Source organism: Benincasa hispida, chromosome 12 (assembly GCF_027475165.1).
Source record: "Benincasa hispida cultivar pf3 chromosome 12, pf3_genome.v1.1, whole genome shotgun sequence".
NCBI lineage: Eukaryota > Viridiplantae > Streptophyta > Magnoliopsida > Cucurbitales > Cucurbitaceae > Benincasa > Benincasa hispida.
The window spans coordinates 12,046,029-12,063,414 of NC_143489.1; the positions used below are offsets into that span (position 1 = coordinate 12,046,029).

General features: G+C 36.2%; 1 long non-coding RNA gene across 1 annotated transcript; it reads left to right on the forward strand.

Annotated features, from left to right (window-relative positions):
* Window positions 1-231: 231 nt before the first annotated feature.
* Window positions 232-2,498, forward strand: LOC150031772 (uncharacterized). The gene is made up of 2 exons (XR_016525503.1): window positions 232-654; window positions 2,294-2,498. It is a non-coding gene; the product is annotated as an uncharacterized LOC150031772 (long non-coding RNA).
* The last annotated feature ends 14,888 nt before the right edge of the window (window positions 2,499-17,386 follow it).

Below are 17,386 nucleotides of genomic sequence, written 5' to 3' on the forward strand. Positions count from 1 at the left end.
AAATTAATTTGATTTTGATTTTGAAATTTGAAAAGAAAAGGGGAAGAGTTTTAAGAATATATAATATATATATATATATTTGGACATATTTGTGTAATGAGTGAAAGGTTAAAATAAAAGTGAAATAGAATATAATGGAATAAAATAAAAGAAAATTTTATTATATTATAATTCTTTTATTAAAATAACCCTTTTCCTTTAAAAAAAAATTAAAAAAAAAAACTACTTTCCCTCTTCTTCTTCTTCTCCACGTGAAGAAATTCTTTGTGTGCCCTAGCAGCCGCCGACCATATCCTCTCCAGTCGACACCGTGCGTCCGATCGAGCCGCCATCAGTTCGTTCATGGGCCGTTGTTTGTGCAGGTCAGCTCGATCTCGTCAGCAAGCAGCGCCCCTCTAGATCTCCTCCGTCGCGCACCTCTCCGCACGTCGATCTTGCCCAGCCGGTCGGTTTTGTGTCCGCCGCCCTATGTCCGAAACCCAGCCTCGTTCACCGCTTCAGCCGCTGTTTCACGTTCTCTCCGGCTGCAGACTCGCGCAACCAGAAACCCAGCTTCGTTCGCCGCTCGTCCGGCCTACTGTTCGAGCCCAGCCGCTGATCTCCACTGGTCACTGCCTTCCTTCACTTTCGTTCGTTGGATTTCAGCAAATGTTGGTAAGTTTTGGATGAGATCAGTTGAGTTTTGAAGGTTTTGGGTTGCCCATTAAATTGTGGGTTGCCCAACCAATAACAATAACAATAACAATAACAATAACAATAACAATAACAATAATAATAATAATAATAATAATAATAATACAAGAAAATTGGAGAGAGAGAGAAAGATGGAGAGAGCAAGATTGAAGAGAAAATTGGAGAAAACGAGATATGCAGCGAGAAAGTGGGAGAGAGCGAGAGCCACACCAGCGAGAAAACTGGAGAGAGTGAGATCCCTGGAGAAGGCGAGATTGAAGGAAAAATTGGAGAGAGCGAGAATTGTAGTGAGAAAGCTGGAGAGAGCGAGACTGAAGAGAAAATTGGAGAGCGAGAGTGGAGAGAGCGGGATTCCCAGCGAGAAAGCTGGAGAGAGCGAGATTCTGAAAATAGAGAGAGCGAGATTGAAGAGAATTGGAGAGCGAGATTCCTAGCGAGAAAGCTGGAGAGAGCACGATTCTGAGAGCAGGGAGAGCGAGATTTGGACAGAGCGAGAGTAGAGAAAACGAATTCCTTGCGAGAAAACTGGAGAGAGCGAGATTCTGAGAGCAGAGTGAGCGAGATTTGGACAGAAGTGCGAATTATGCGTTGAATTTGGCCACGATCTTATAGATTATACATGGAAAAACCCTAAAATTGAATACAAACAAAGAATGATGACGTAAGGGAAAGGATCTTCTGATCAATCCAGAGATCATTTCGATTCCATTAGCCAAGATTAGGTGTCTTATTGAGAGGAATCCTTAAACCCTAAGTAATTTTAAAGAAGCCACCTGTAGGATGATTTGTCATACTGAGAAGAGCTGAAAACTACTATAAATAGGACCCTTTGCCTGAAGATTTAACCCATTCTCAAACAAATCTCAGTAACAAAGAATCGTGTGAAAGAGTAAGTGTGAGTGAGGAAGTTCTATGAGGTTAAAAGAGAAAAGCTTGGGTAAGGTGCTGCCCAAATTTCTGCGCAAATTTACTTCTAGTTTAAAAAGGGAAAGCTCTACTGATAAAATCATAAAAAATAATAAGGAATAACTGGATTACAATCAAGGTAAGTAGTTATCTCACCAGTGTTTCATGGTAGTGTACCTTTAATATATTGCATAATTATGTTATTGTTATGTTGCATTACATGTTTAAAATATGTTTATCGACAAGGGACCTCATGCATTATGTTTGTTCATAAGATTAAATTTTAATTAGATAAAGGTTATGCTTTTAGGACTAGCAGGGCATGTATGGTTGCACCCTTCTAGACCCAATTCTATGTCAAGTTTATGATAGGGACTAAGAGGGTATGTATGGTTACACCATTCTAGTCCAATCTTACGTTTATGTTAATGGTTGATGTTGGATGCGACTCTGGCCCTACTGACTGCATAACCCACTAATCATCAGATGGGTTAGTTTCCGCCTAAGTCCTCATCTTCCTATCAGGGTGGAGAAATTTACGTTGGAAGCATAACCGACCACCATATGTTATTATACGTTTTCGGTCCCAACCATATGTTTTCATGACATGTTGCTTGTAATTGTGCATTTGGTCACTACTCTACGTGAGAACTACTTACAGGGTATATTATATACTCATCCTATATTTTTACAGACTTTGTAGGTAAGGACACAGCGTAGATGGCAGAATTGGACGTCGCTTAAATGGCCAACCATCAAACTCACTATTATAGGCACATGTATTTTGTACCACCACACTAATGTTTTATGGATCCTGGTGTTTTGATAAATAAACTTTTTATATAGTTTTTCTATCTAATTAATAAAATTTAGATATGTTCTTTGAAATTTTCACAAAACTCATCTCATGATAGAAAAGCCTAAGTATGCATGTCGTAGCGGTCGGATCATAATGTATAAGGATCCGGTCGTTACACATGGGATATCCTACAAATAGGCATAATTTCGAACGTGTTTCTAATTTTTTAGGATTCTGTACCAACACGTGTGTTGGACAACCCCAGATGCGGAAATGATGTAAACTTGCTTTGTGTCCTTTCCACAATTGATATGGTGTTTCTAAAACACTTTTGGATGGAACAACGTTCAAAATATAAATTGCAGTCTGTACTGCATATCCCCAAAAGGATTGAGGTAATTGAGCATAACCCATCATACACCGAACCATGTCCAACAAGGTTCGATATCTTCTTTCTGCAACACCGTTTTGTTATAGAGTTCCAGGTGCTGTGAGTTGGGATTGAATTCCATGATCTACTAGATAGTTCTGGAATTTCAAATTCATATACTTACCACCTCGATCAGATCGAAGTGTTCTAATTTTTTTACTTAACTGATTTTTAGTCTCAGCCTTAAATTCTTTGAACTTTTAAAGAGTTTCAGACTTGTGACTGATTAAGTAAATATAACCATATCGAGAGTAATCGTCAATAAAACTGACGAAATACTGATATCCTTCTCGAGATTTAACATTCATCAGACCACAAAGGTCTGAATGTATAAGTTCAAAAGGTTCTTTGGCATGAAGACCTTTGTCAGAAAAATATCTTTTCATTATTTTTTCCTCAAGACATGATTCACATGGAGGTAGGGAACTGTCTTCTAACTGATTTAGATGACCGTTTTTTACTAATCTCTCAATCCTATTGAGATTAATGTGATCAAGCCTGAGGTGCCAAAGACAAGCGTTAGGAGAAATTTTCTATTTTTTTATTATGAGTTCTAGCCATTTTAAACATCTCTATATTTAAAATATCTTTTGTTTCTGTTGGTTGTAATATGTATAAGTTATTTGCAAGTCTAGCAGAACAAATATGAACACCTTTTGAATGAACAAACACTTCATTATATTCAAAAGATACATTGTACATATTTTCTAAAAGACAAAAAATGGAGATCAGATTCCTTTTCATCTTAGGTAAAAAAACACATTCTTGAGTAAATAAAAGAATCTCCAAAAAACAACTTCACATCTCCCACTGCTTCAATTGAAATGACTTCACTTGTGCCCACCTTGAAAGTCATCTCATATTCAGAAAGTCTTTTCCAAGAACTAGTTTCCTGTTGAAAGGTACACACATGATTATTGGCGCCTAAATCTAATATCCAGGTAAGGTGAGAATTTTCCACTATACATGTTTCAACAACTAGTAAATCATATTTACCTTGTTTATTCTTTTCTGCTTTCTTTTCAGTAAGATATTTTGGGCAATTACGCTTTCAATTCTCTATCTCTCCACAATGGAAATATTTTTCCTTGGGAGTTTTGTTTTTGTTTTTCTTCGCAGCGGTTTTCTTTTTCCCTTTTCCTTTCTTTTTCATCTGTATGGTTTTATCTTTAGAAGAAGAAGAAGGACCAACTTTCTTATCATCAACGGGTTTCGTACCAGACGTAGACCCTTTGTAAAACTTTTTCGGTTTAGAAATAACATTTATTTCCTTTTCCTTGAGTTTCATCATCGATTGATAAGTTTGCAATTCTTTCAACAACATCGTTAAGTTATAAGTGATTTTGTTCATGACAACATTTGTCCTGAACGACAGATAGCCCTCAGGAAGAGATTCTAGTATTATGCTCACTTGACTTGTTTCGTCTATCATAGCCCCTGAGCCTCTGTGATGTTAAAATGGACCATCATGTCAAGAACATGTTCTCTCACGTTGGTCCCATCCTTCATACATGTCACATACACATATTTAATGCCTTCATGTCTAACAGACGATGGCGGTTGCTCGAACATATCTTGTAATGATGCCATGATCTCACAAGCTGTGGGCATGACCTCATGTTTCTTGTTGAGTACATCAGATATACTCGCCAAGATATAGGCCCAGAATTTTTTGTTCGCCCTTACCCATCTATCATAAACATCCCGAACATTTTGGGTCGCTGTTGAACTAGAAACTGGAGGACACTCCTCTGTTAACACAAACCTCAAGTCATCTACTACTAATATTGTATTGATATTTGATTTCCAATTGAAGTAACCCTCTCCATTAAATTTTTCAGAAGCAAGTAGTTGTATAATCGAGTTCGAAATTGCTGAAACATTTTAAACAAATTCTATTAAAATATGCATCTAAATCCATTTTAGCAAAACTAATAAAGTAACCAATAAATCTTTATTTATTCAATGATACTTAAGTGATTTAGAACAAGTGCTACCGTGAGGCAATCAAGAATTCCTTCACAGAAACAAGACAGTTCTTGACCAAATACTATTATCTAGAATAACTCATATCCTAATAGTTCTTTTGGTTATCGTTTTCGGTCAAGATCTTTACTAACACTTAGTAATTCTTGTAAGTATGACCCGCCATTTTTAGATCTTATAGGACGGTATGAATATGCCTCCGAGAGAGAAGATAATATCCAAGACGGAACTATAAGACCGTATTCATTTTACTGAAGCTTCGGTTGTTCTGAATTCTACAACCTTCCGTAGGGATCGCCGCGGTTAACGACTAACTAGTGCCGCATAAAAACGACAGCAGGCGCAACATAGGAATCTCACAGTTCAAACTAATGGAGGAGACCGTAGGACAACGTTGACACATTTCCTTCACTCACTTACTATGAACCACTTCCCTCATTCACCTTGTTCTTGACCCATGCAAACACTTTCCGTACGGAGCAGTCGAGGTAAAATCGACAAGAAGCCGAGTATGGATCTCATGGTGTGAACTCTTGAGCACTTGAGAGCTAATAACTATATATCAAATATATTTTTAATCTCCCACTAAAGTGTTCTAAATATTTGGGTAATTTACTTAGGCATGACGGCTAATTTCATACAACCTAAGTCTAAGTAGTTTTTCCAAATAACTCTTATAATTGGATTTAACCTACAATGTCTAGGTGATAAACCATTTCATTACCTCAATCACTCACACAAGCTCATAAAATTAGTTAACAACTCTTAATTGTTTGGTCATAATCTCCAGGTAGGAGATGTTCCGTAAACCGTCAACTTAAGTACCCCCAGCCTTAGACAGGTTTATGAACCGATATGAGTTTGTAACTGTATTTTATAAGGCAACAATCTATTTTAATGATTAAAATTAGTTGTTAACCTAAGTGAGAATACAATTGTTCTTTGTTAAGGATTTTAAACGTCTAACCAATTTTATAACAACTTACAAAATTTAGACATGCTTAAACATCCACAACATTCAACAAAGGTATCTAATATAACTATTATATTAAACATAACCCTAACATGCATATTATATATTATAACAATTATAACATACTGTCAATACATGTAACATGTGTCCTATAGTAGGATTTTAAATCTATATGGCATACTGTATGCATATACATTAATTTATTTAATTATCACATACATCTCATGCATAAACAATTAAATACTAACTGTTATGATTTTCATTTTGGCATAAACAAACAAACAGATAGCTAACTATTACAAACAGCTTCAAAACCGTCTTTGAACTGCTAGAATCGCTCCAAACCAAACCCAAAATAACTTGAACTCGGTTGGACGAATATAAACCAACCAACAAAGCCTGAACCGGACCAACCACAACCATTTGAGGCTGAACCGGATTGAACCTTGAGTAAATCGGTCGAACTGGTTACTCTCGATCCAACCTCAATATACTGCTAAGGCCGATCATGTAACGCCTAGATGTAATAGTCTAGTGTCATCTTCTGGGGTTGTGAGGAAATACACGATCGCATAGTGTTTCCTGAAACCTGAAGGATCGTTTAGCTCTATCGCATATGACTAGACGATCGTTTAGTTCTATCGCAGTGCAATCGTTTAGCTCCATCACATAGTACTAAGCGATCGCATAACACCATCGCCCAACGCATTCAAGTCGTCGTTTAGTATCTACTCGTAGCTAAATGATCACATAGCTCCATCATATAGAACATCATCGCGTCGCATAGCATTTATCTACACGATCACTTAGCTCCGCGACCAAACGAATGCTCAGTGCTATCGCTAGCATTTCATCGCATCGTTTAGCATGCATTGTTGTTGAACGACCGTACAATGCCATCGTTTAGCAAAATCAATGAATCATCTAGTTCCCATGACAAAAACTAAATGATCGTGTAATGCTATCGTATAGGAAATGAACGCATCGCTTAGCTTCCGCAGGTACACGATCGTTTAGTGTTCAACATCACAACGATCAGCATATATTACTAAACGATCATCTAGCTTTTCTTCTCATCGTATAATGTCTGGAGCTAAACGATTGTTTAGCAACTGGACCTCAGCAACAGATTTAAGCAAAAGCTGAAAAATCTCGAACAGTAGCTCGACCTTCTTCACTTGTTTCTTCAATTACATCTTAATTTCAATTCTAATGACTCCAAATAAATTACAGACTCTTGCTAACATATAAATACTCATCGAACAAGAGCCAATTAAAAATTTAATTAAGAAATTAAAGAGAATTTAAATGCCAAAATAGAGAAAACCATAGCAGTGCATCAGTTTCATATATCTCATGAAAAAACACCCACCTTGCAAAATTAGACTGAATTGAAAGCTTAAAAGATGCTCTGATGCCAACTGAAAGAGTAAAACAACATGCAGCGGAAGTATCAAGGATCCATAAGCTTTCTAATTCACTAATTTTAGCAAAAACTAAAGCATGCTCTTCTAAAAAAATGGGTTTTCTGAACATACCTCTGATGAACTCTCCAAGAAAATGCTGTTCAGCTGTTGTCTTCACTTGTTATCAACGTGAACCACCTCAAAAGCCTTCCCTATTATGCTCTTGGAGATTTAGATAGAGTTGTGGGACTCAAGAACAGCTTGAAGATGTGAAGAAATAAGAGAAACTCATAGCAGCCTGACTGAAGAAGACAACTTCTTCTTCAGAAAAAATTTCTCTCGAAATTCTGTATTATCCACTTCTCCAACAACTCCACTCTTTTTTTATATATAATAGATAAACATGCAAAGGGATGGAGTGCATGGCTTGTAGCTCATGCTTGGAGAATCAAAGTAAAGAAGATAATGCATTTTGTGTGAACATAAAGATAATGGTAATGGAAAAAACTCATTTTCCATTTTTGTGCAACATGCAAAACGAAATTCCATTTTCTTTTTAAAACAAAAAAATTATATTAAGTCATTTTAATTCAAAATTTGGTTTTCTTAAATTAATTAATTAATTTAATATCAAATATTAAATTAATTTTTACACAATAATTATCTTTATATATTTAAATCATATTTAAATATTTATTCTCTTGTTCCGTTTAATTTGAACGTTTCAAATTAATCTCTCAAGATACCCTAAAGATCATGGGCTCCAACGATTTGAGATTAATCGGCTAAACTTATTAGTCCGATCTAACCCTCATTCGTTAACTAATGGGACACTTCACTATAGCTCATAGTTGAACTCCCCTCACTGTAGATATATTATGTCCACTTGATAACCATAATCAGTAAGTCGACCTTTCACAGGTCGTTTGTAATCACAGCTAGGTCAAAAATACCATTTTACCCCTGTGACCACATATTGTTCCTTAAGTTCCTATTGATCCTCTAATGAACAATTCTGATTCATAATCTCTATGAATCAAATCCTTTCTCTATCATGAGAAAGCGGGGTCCCAATTGTTCAAGATCTGGAATCAATACTTAAGAGAACAACCTATATGCTAACCCTAAATAGGGTAGGAGTGAATTCCATCTTGCAAGGCTATGTCCCCAACTATTCATCCAGTCTTATCCCCAAAATGGTAAGCTTATTGAGTAGTGCTATTGGACTACTCTCACCATTTGCAGATCAAAGGATAATCCCGAACAAACAGGAGTTCATAGCTAGCTCAGCATTAAGATCGAGTTAACCTAGGTTATATAATAAATGAAATAGTTCGTTTTAACAGTAAACGGTCGTTATAAAGAAAAGTGACTATTTTCGTGGTCCAGTCTATATGCAAACTCATTGCATAGGATGCCCCCACACTCATGTCTCAACATGAATGATTTATGGATCACATCGTTTGTAGCACCTTACAATTTCTTGTAATAACTACAGAGTGGGCCGCATCCAATAGTATTACCAGGATGAGATATCCAATTTCATCCATATACTTACTAGACCATTTAGGCTATTTACTATCAACTTGATCCTGTTTATGTAACTACATAAAGTTACAGCATTCAGACTATAGCCAATGACGCGTTTATTGGATTTTCATAATAAGATGCAGAATCAAAAAATCATTGTTATTGATAAAATAGAATGTTTAACACGAACTATGAGTTCTAGGACATTCCCAACAGGAGAAAATATTCCTGCCTGCCTTATTCGACATAATGGTACACCTTGTTGTTCATCTACCATATGAAACAAAATTGGTGGGTCCGGTTAGTTACAGTTGGATGTATTCTATCGAAAGAAGTTTACAAACATTAAAACAATTTGTACGGAACAAAGCACGTCTTGAAGGGTCTATAGCGGAAGCATACGTAATGAATGGATCATGGAACTTTTGTTCACGATATCTAAGTGTGATTGAAATGAGATTCAATAGAGATGAATGAAATGATGATAATATTCCTGATCATGAGATATTTAGTGAATTTGAATTATTTAAGTAGAAGATACGACCATCAGGGGCGTCAACTGTACGGACACTATCGGCAGAGGTAGGGTTGGCAACGAGATCGGGGCGGGGGAAGGGGGCAATCCCATACCTATCTCCATGGGGTGTATTTCCTCCATCTCTACCTCCCTCCTCACCAATTGAAGGCAGGGATGGGGACGGGGATGGGGATTCCCCGTGGGGAAACGGGTCCTCGCAGGGACCCATCCTCATTTTTCTAAATATATATATATATATATATATATATATATATTTATTTATTTGTAATATATACGTGTGTGTTTGTGTGTGCGTGTGTTTATATTAAAAAGTAATAAAATTATTTTTTTCCCTCCCCGTCCCTACCCGCCCCTGACATGGGACCTGGTTATAATCCTCAGTTTGACCCCCATCCCTGGTCAAATTGGGGATTCTCCGCCCCGATCGGGGTGGCGACCTGACCCCGTGGGGATTTTTGCCAACCCTAGACAGAAGAAATGTGTATCACACATTGGTATATTCTCAACAATTGTAAAGAAACAACAAATTATTGCAAGTACATTTCAAACTTTATCAATTTCTAAGTTCTAAGATAAATTCTTTGATATAACTTTCTAATGATCAATTTTAGGCAAACTTGAGGTTAATTCGTTGTGAAGCTCAAAGCACCTCTGACTTATATATAAGACATCAACACAAATTTTTCGATTGGTTCAGATCTCAGGTATACATAGTATTGGAAGTTGAGAGGTGATTCATTTTTTATAGTCATTTTTAATTTATAATTAATTATCAGGTTCTACAAGGGCGCAAGAGAGAAGATCTCTCTAATGATTTCCATTCACTTGCAATAGGACCTTCGTTGGAGGCACGCTTACAATGAATGTATTGTTAATGGGATACGATTCCACACTGTAGAGTAGGATAATTGTCGAGCCACACAAAATAGTGGAGTCTTAGTGGTCGGGGAGATCAATGGGGAAAGAAGTGTGGATAACAATTTCTACGGTGTTGTAGATGAAATATTAAGATTTCTAATATGCAAACAAAAGACATGTTTTTATGTTCAAGTGTATATGGTTTGACATAGATAACAACAAAAGTAATAGGACACATGTGGATTTAGGATACAAATCGATCAATACATCGCACTTTTGGTATGTTGATGAGCCTTTCATCTTTGCTATCCAAGCACAACAAGTTTTTTATCTTGATGACATAAAATATGGTAGTAATTGGAAAGTTGTTCAAGTAGTCCAAAATAAGAGAATATGAGATGTACCAGAAGTGGATGATGTTGAAAATGAACAACTAGATTCACTGGAAATTGTCGATGGAGTTTCGGTGAATGAAACCATTGAAGAGGTTATTTTATGCAGAGTCGACATTGATCCTATAGTTGTGGAATGACCAATTATTCAACATGGCGATGATGACTTCATAAACGATGATGAAGAACAATTATCTCCCAATAACAGTTCAAGTGCTGATGAATAATTTGATTTAGATGACGATGATGAGTAATCATGTATCTACTCAATTCTCTTTCTCTGTTTACACGTATTTAATATTAATTTTATATTGTTTTGTCTTTTTTGTATTTGTATAGATACGATGTTAACCCCTAATAAGCAATAGGAAACTGAAAACGAATTCCAGGAGCAATGGATATATCTAGGCAACACGAGATCTTTTGTGGGTGACACTTCAGGTTAGTATTCGTACACATCTTCGGTTGGCTGGAATACAACCTAAACTATTTTAAATTTTTTATTCCTTAGATAATAGCTCTCCATCCACTCGAAGGAAACACGAGCATTCACAGAACATCAAGTTAGAAAAATATGTCAAAAAAATGGGAAAATTCCAATCGTGATAAATGAGGAGGAGAAGAAGCCGATTTGTCAACATTTCGTACGATTTAGTAATACGATTGGTATCGTCGTCAGATCTGTATTTCCAGCACGATGTCGTACTTTTTTGTTGATGTTCCAAACGAATTTGTAGAATTGGCTAAGAGTCAATTGTTGGTAAGTTTATAAGTTTTTTTTTTCTTTTAGATTGTCATGAACATCATATATGCTAATTATTCCTTACTTCTTTTGTAGGCTCATTTTGTGCTTGATTTTTCCAGTCAACTACGTAATAATTTTATAGAACATCAAATGAAAAATTTATTAACAGAATTCAGAGCAGATTTGCACAGACATTACAGGAAATGTAGAACCCCTGAGCAAGAACGTGTCAACCGGCCTAGCTGGCTTAAGAATAGACCAAAAGATTGGCCATTTTTGTGTGACCGCTTCGAGAGTGAAGAGCTTTAGGTTAGAATAATTTAAGGTATGTATCATTTACTTTATTTACTATTATAGAATATCTTTTTATTTTTTATTTTTTCAAATGTAGGAAATTTCATAGACGAACAAGAATAATAGAGAGAAATTATCGTTCGACCACTGATAGCTCTCGAAAAGAGCTATTATTCCTAGCTTGATTTAGGCACGTTATTAGATTTTACGTGTTTATTTTCCAATTTTTGTAGGTACTGAGCAACAAAGAGGTAGAATCGACAATTTGGAGCTGATCGGGGTTAATTTGAGGCAATTTGGAGGTGATATGAGCATCCGGGCTTTAAAGGAGTCAAAAAGACCGAAATACCCCTACTTCAGTGTCACAATGCTCATGGATTGGGTTAGCCTGACGCTCGCCCAACGCTGTAAGACAGAATGAGTAGCGTTGCAATGCTGCTCATCAGTGTTGCAACGTTACATGCCTTGACGGACGAGGAGCATCGCGCGCGCGCAAATGAGTGTCAGGGCAGTGTTGGACTTCTTCACCCTCATGCTCTTATATTAGCCGCCTCAGTGTTGCATAGCTCTATCTTTGCGACGTTGACCTATTTTCTATAAATATTCTCCTTCGATTTTAGGTTAAAGAAGGATGAATTCCAATGGAGGCCGAGAAGAGACCGAGCTTTCTTCTTCCTTCTTTATGTTTTCAGTATTGTTAGGCTAGTTTTTAGTTTAATTTTGGATTGTAAGCACGGATTGGATTGTACCTCATAGGTTTGTCTATGATTCGATGAGGTAATTTTCTATCTTGTTATTGGATTAAGGATTCAATGTAAATCTTGAGTTTTCTGCCCAATTTGATGTTTATAATTCAGAATTATGTTTTCTTTAAATCTCAATTGAATTAGATTTGCATTTATGTGTTGGATTGACAATCCTATCATGATTACAATTCTCTGCTAGTTAATTTCAAGCTCGCACATTTCTTAGTAGTTTGTCTATGCTTGAATTTACTCCTATAGCAACAATTGGAAATGAATGTTTAAGTTTACAGGCTGACCATGAATCTTTGTATGCATATTTAATTTAGATTTGAAGAATGCTTGGTTAATTGAACATGGCTTTTTCTAACACTTATTCAACATGGTTGAATCCTAAATCTTAATGCATGTGTTTCTAGCTCTTTATGGCTACTAAGAACCCAATTAAATCTAGGAGCATGTCGATTAGTTAGGGCACGACCTTTCCAACTTTAATTATTAGTTAGGACACTTGATTGATTTCGATTTAATTGATTGTCGACCTTTGTAGAGAATAGTTAAATCACATCAATTGAGTAGCTATGCACACATTATTCGATAACATAATCAATTGGTAGAAAATGATGATTGAAATTACATTGAATGTTTACTTGATTTGAGAACTAGATGAACCAATTACGACTTACATTTATCCCTAGCAATTTATCTTCTTGCATTTTATTCAAATTTCAACTAAAAACCAAAACCTCATTTTTACTGTTCTTCCAAGGTCCATTTTAATTTAAAAGAAATTAATTCAACTCTTCTATATGGTTCGACCCTGCACTTACCACTGTTGCTATGCTTCAGTAGTAATAGGAGTAGTTTGGTGTATACAAATTTTCTTTTGATCAAGTTTGAAGCTTATTAACAACGTAAGTTTCGGGCCTATAAAAATTGGCGTCGTTGCTAGGGAAGCACGCCAATTAATATCTTTTAGTTAAAATTGACTGTAAACTTTAAAAATCCAAATATATTTTTCTTTTTTATTATTATTATTTTTTTGTCTACTTGTTTTTCTATGGCAGAAGATTTGAATATTAATGCGCTTCAAGCGAGATATGCGACACAACAGGAAACACAAGCGGTAAGTGAGATTGTTGAGCTTAGAAATAAAATATCCGAATTAACCTCTATTGTCGAAGTTTTGGCTTAGATACAGATACAAAATTCGTGTGGCCTTAAGCGCGAATACCATTCTCTTTGGGAGTTGCCAAGCCAAATGTCGTTGTCGTTGTCATACCCGTCTGCCAGCCCAGGTATTTCTTTAGAGGATATAGTTAGGAACCTTCTAATTGTTTTAGTGAGTCTGTGCAAGAGTGCCCCTACAGTTATCAAGAACCCTTGAGAATCCAACAGGATGACTTCTATTCCGGACATGAAGTTTGAGCTGAGCTTTAGAGTATGAGTGACTGCATTGCTGAGATCACTGAATCAGTTAGAAGACTTGAGGAGTCTTGGGAACAATCATCTTTTGAGGATGCCAATTTGTGTAGTGGAGATACTTGCATTGATGAGTCCGTCGAACAATTAGTTCCTCGAATTTCTGATCAGAAGCCTTCCTGTGTCTGTAGCACTGAGACCGACCTTGTGAGGGAATACGCATGGACTGATTCAGATGACGATGTTTATCCCCTGCCATGCCAAGAACAAGTTGGTGAGGTTAAGTATGAGCCTGAGCTTTACTTCGAGGAGTCTCAAATAAAAGAATTAGAGGCTCCCAAGCCTCGATATGTTCTTTGTCCTGGTATTTATTTAATTTTTTATTTTTTCTCATCTTCACCTTGCGAGTTAGTCGTGTCCGTCGAGTCAGAGTCTTTATTTTCAATTGAGGTAGTCCCAGAGTCTTTTATTTTATTTCCTCTTATATAATTCAAAAATCACAAATTTGACCTATCTGGTTCTTTTTAAAAGATGGGAACCCTTATGGCCTTACTAGACTATATTGACTCATCCAAGAAAAGAGCCAAAAAATACGAGAATTTCTTTGTGCTTGATAGGGGACGAGTCGCGTCGAGCAATCGACGTTAAAAATTTGCTCTTCTTGAAGGCAGTTAGGTTTTAAAAAAAAATTGTTTTTTTTTCTTTTTTTTTTTTTTTTTTTTTTTAATTTCTAAGAGAGATTTTAGTAGTTTTTTTAGGAAATTTTCTATGTTTCCCAAAAAAAAAAAAAATCGAAATTAGGGCACAGCGTCGCGACACTATAAACATAGCGTTGCAACGTTGCAAAGACAGAGTTGCATCTTCTATTCCATTTTTCTCTCAAACCCGAGCTCCCCTTTTCCTTTTCTCCCAATTTCCTTCACTTCTTTCACCTTAAACACGTTTTCCCCATCTATTTCTTCCAAATCTCCATATATTTTCCTTGGGTTGGTTGACTATTTCATGGGTTTTTCTTCAATTTTCAACAACTAGCGAGTTTTCTAGCATTTTTGGATTTCTCTACTTCAAGGTAATTATTTTTTCCATTCTTTGTTGATTATTGCATATATTTGTTGAATGGTTGGAGATTTATTTATTTTGCATGAGTTCTTTCTTTTTTTGAATGGGTTTGAAGATTTAAATATGTTAAAATTGAATATGTGAATGAAATTGGTGGAATTTTTCTGCATGCAGGTGATTTTTAGTGTGGTTATTGAGAGTTTGGGAGTGGTTTTTGGATAGGAGTTAAGAAGGGGTTGTGAGGGTTTTCCTAGGAACTATATTTTGTGAGTTTACCTTTTTTGTGGAAATCATTTTCATGGGTCCTAGCAGAGTAGAAAGGTAGTTATAGTGGGCATGGGCAACACCAAAATCCAGTTTTCGAGCATCCTAGGTTTAGTTCTCATGAGGCCCTAGATAGAAACCACTTTGTAGTGTCTTCTAGGAAAATTGTCCCAAAAAGAGCCTTATCCCTAGAGACCAATTTCATCCCACATATCACTGCTACTATAGAGCATAGGGGGTGGGAATCTTTGGTATCCCTGAAGGAACTCTTATTAAAGAGAACCCATGAGTGGAAGCACGATCGATCCAAATTCATTATGACAGAATTACAAGCATTCAAAAGCATACAAACTAGTTATGCATCTTCTAACAAATTACAACATGCTATAGAAAATAAATACAAAAGGAATGAGAAACATACCTTTGAAGAACTTTTCTTCTACAGATCTCTTGCTCTCGTGAAGATTTGGATCAGTAACCTCTCGTTGTCTCTACGATCTTCTAGTCAATCGTCTGGTCAATAATAAACAAAATTCTCCACGAACAAATAACCTCTCGGACACCACCACTCAGTAACCTTGGTATTCTTGGAGTGAGAATCCAGTAGGTGTGGACTCTGTTGGATTTGGTAAAGAGAAAGAGGAAACAACAATCGAATTATACGACCAAGCAAGTGGAAGAGTATAATGTCTTTCGTATAGACTTTGTGTTTGATTATTTAGTAACACTCAGTAGGTACACGGTCGTCTAGAAAAAATAGGCTTGATCATTTATATGACCGTTTAAAGAATCTCGCTTGCCACGCGATCGTTTAGTAAAACTTTACACGATCGTTTAGTTAAAGGCACATGTACACGATCGTTTAGACAAACACTTGAAGGTTGTCGTGCAGTCTCTCGTGAGCTAAACGATTAGCAGTATACTTAATAATGCGATCTTTTACAAAATGAAAACCTTTTTTATTTTATCCTTCAGTTATGAAAACTGAATACCCACTTCATGCATGGTTAAAGGAGAAACCACCCACAATTATCTCATAATTGTTTTAATTATAAATAAATATAATAACTAACTTATCATATTATATTTATAACCTATAGTTTTAATATCACATCATATGTAACATTTAAATCATATTCCTTTTCTCCTTTACTTGATATAAATCATATTTATATCAAATTCCTCCAAATAATGTATCTCATACATCATGTCAATTACATCATATATAATTGAACCAGTTTAATCATATCATATATAATCAAATTGCCTCTTGTCAATTTGAATACTTCAAACTGACCCAAAAACTGATTCTCAATTTGAATCCATTGAGCTACCAAGTGGACCTTATGGACCTATAGCTTGAAGCTCCAACGGTACGTGAATAGCTAACTAAAATCTTTAGTCACGAGATCCACCATCCGTTAACTGTCGGACACTCCACTAAAGATCGACAGCTACACTCTTCTCACTACAGATATATTTTTGTGTCCATTGGATAACCAGTCAACAGTACAATAACCCTTCACAAATGCTTGTAAGTACAGTTGGGCCAATTTACCGTTTTTCCCTTGTAGTTACATCTAACTCTTTAAGTACCACCGATCCCTCTAATGAATAATACATCATAGTCCTACTATGAGTGGACACCTCTCGAGCCATGAAAAGGTGTGTGGCGCCACATCGTTCAAGCCTTGGAATCAGCCCTTTTAGGGAGCAATCTATCTACTTACCCTTGCTTTAGGGAATGAGTGAATTCCATCTTATGTAGCTGAGTTCCCAGTTCTCCAATCAGACGAATACCCAAAATGGTAGGTTTGAGTTGGCAATCTGGCCACTCATACCCATGCAAATCAAAGGGTCGCTTCCATAGGCAAGAGTTCCCAACTCACTTAGGATTAAGGTCATGTTACCTATGGTCATTCTAGTGAAATGAAAGTCTCTGCCATGAACGGCATTATATAACGAGACTAAACACTTCGTTGTCCAGTCTTATACAAACTTCTTTGTATAGGACACCTCCGCTCACATGTCTCCACATGAATGATTAGAATCAGATCATCTGTAGCACGTCACAACACTTGTGACTATCTACAAAGCGGGCCACATCCGTAATGTCACCAGGATAAGGTTTCCCTCATATATCCATATACTACAGACCATTTAGGTTATTACTTAAGGCATGATCTACTTGCATGTCTCCACATGTATGTTTAAGTTACAACGACAACCAGGGATCTTAGTTTATTAGTTTGTGGTAAATGCAAATAAAATATCTCATATTTCATAGATAACAGTAAAGAAAATATCTCATAACATTACATCACAAGCGTTTTTTCATACATGTGTTT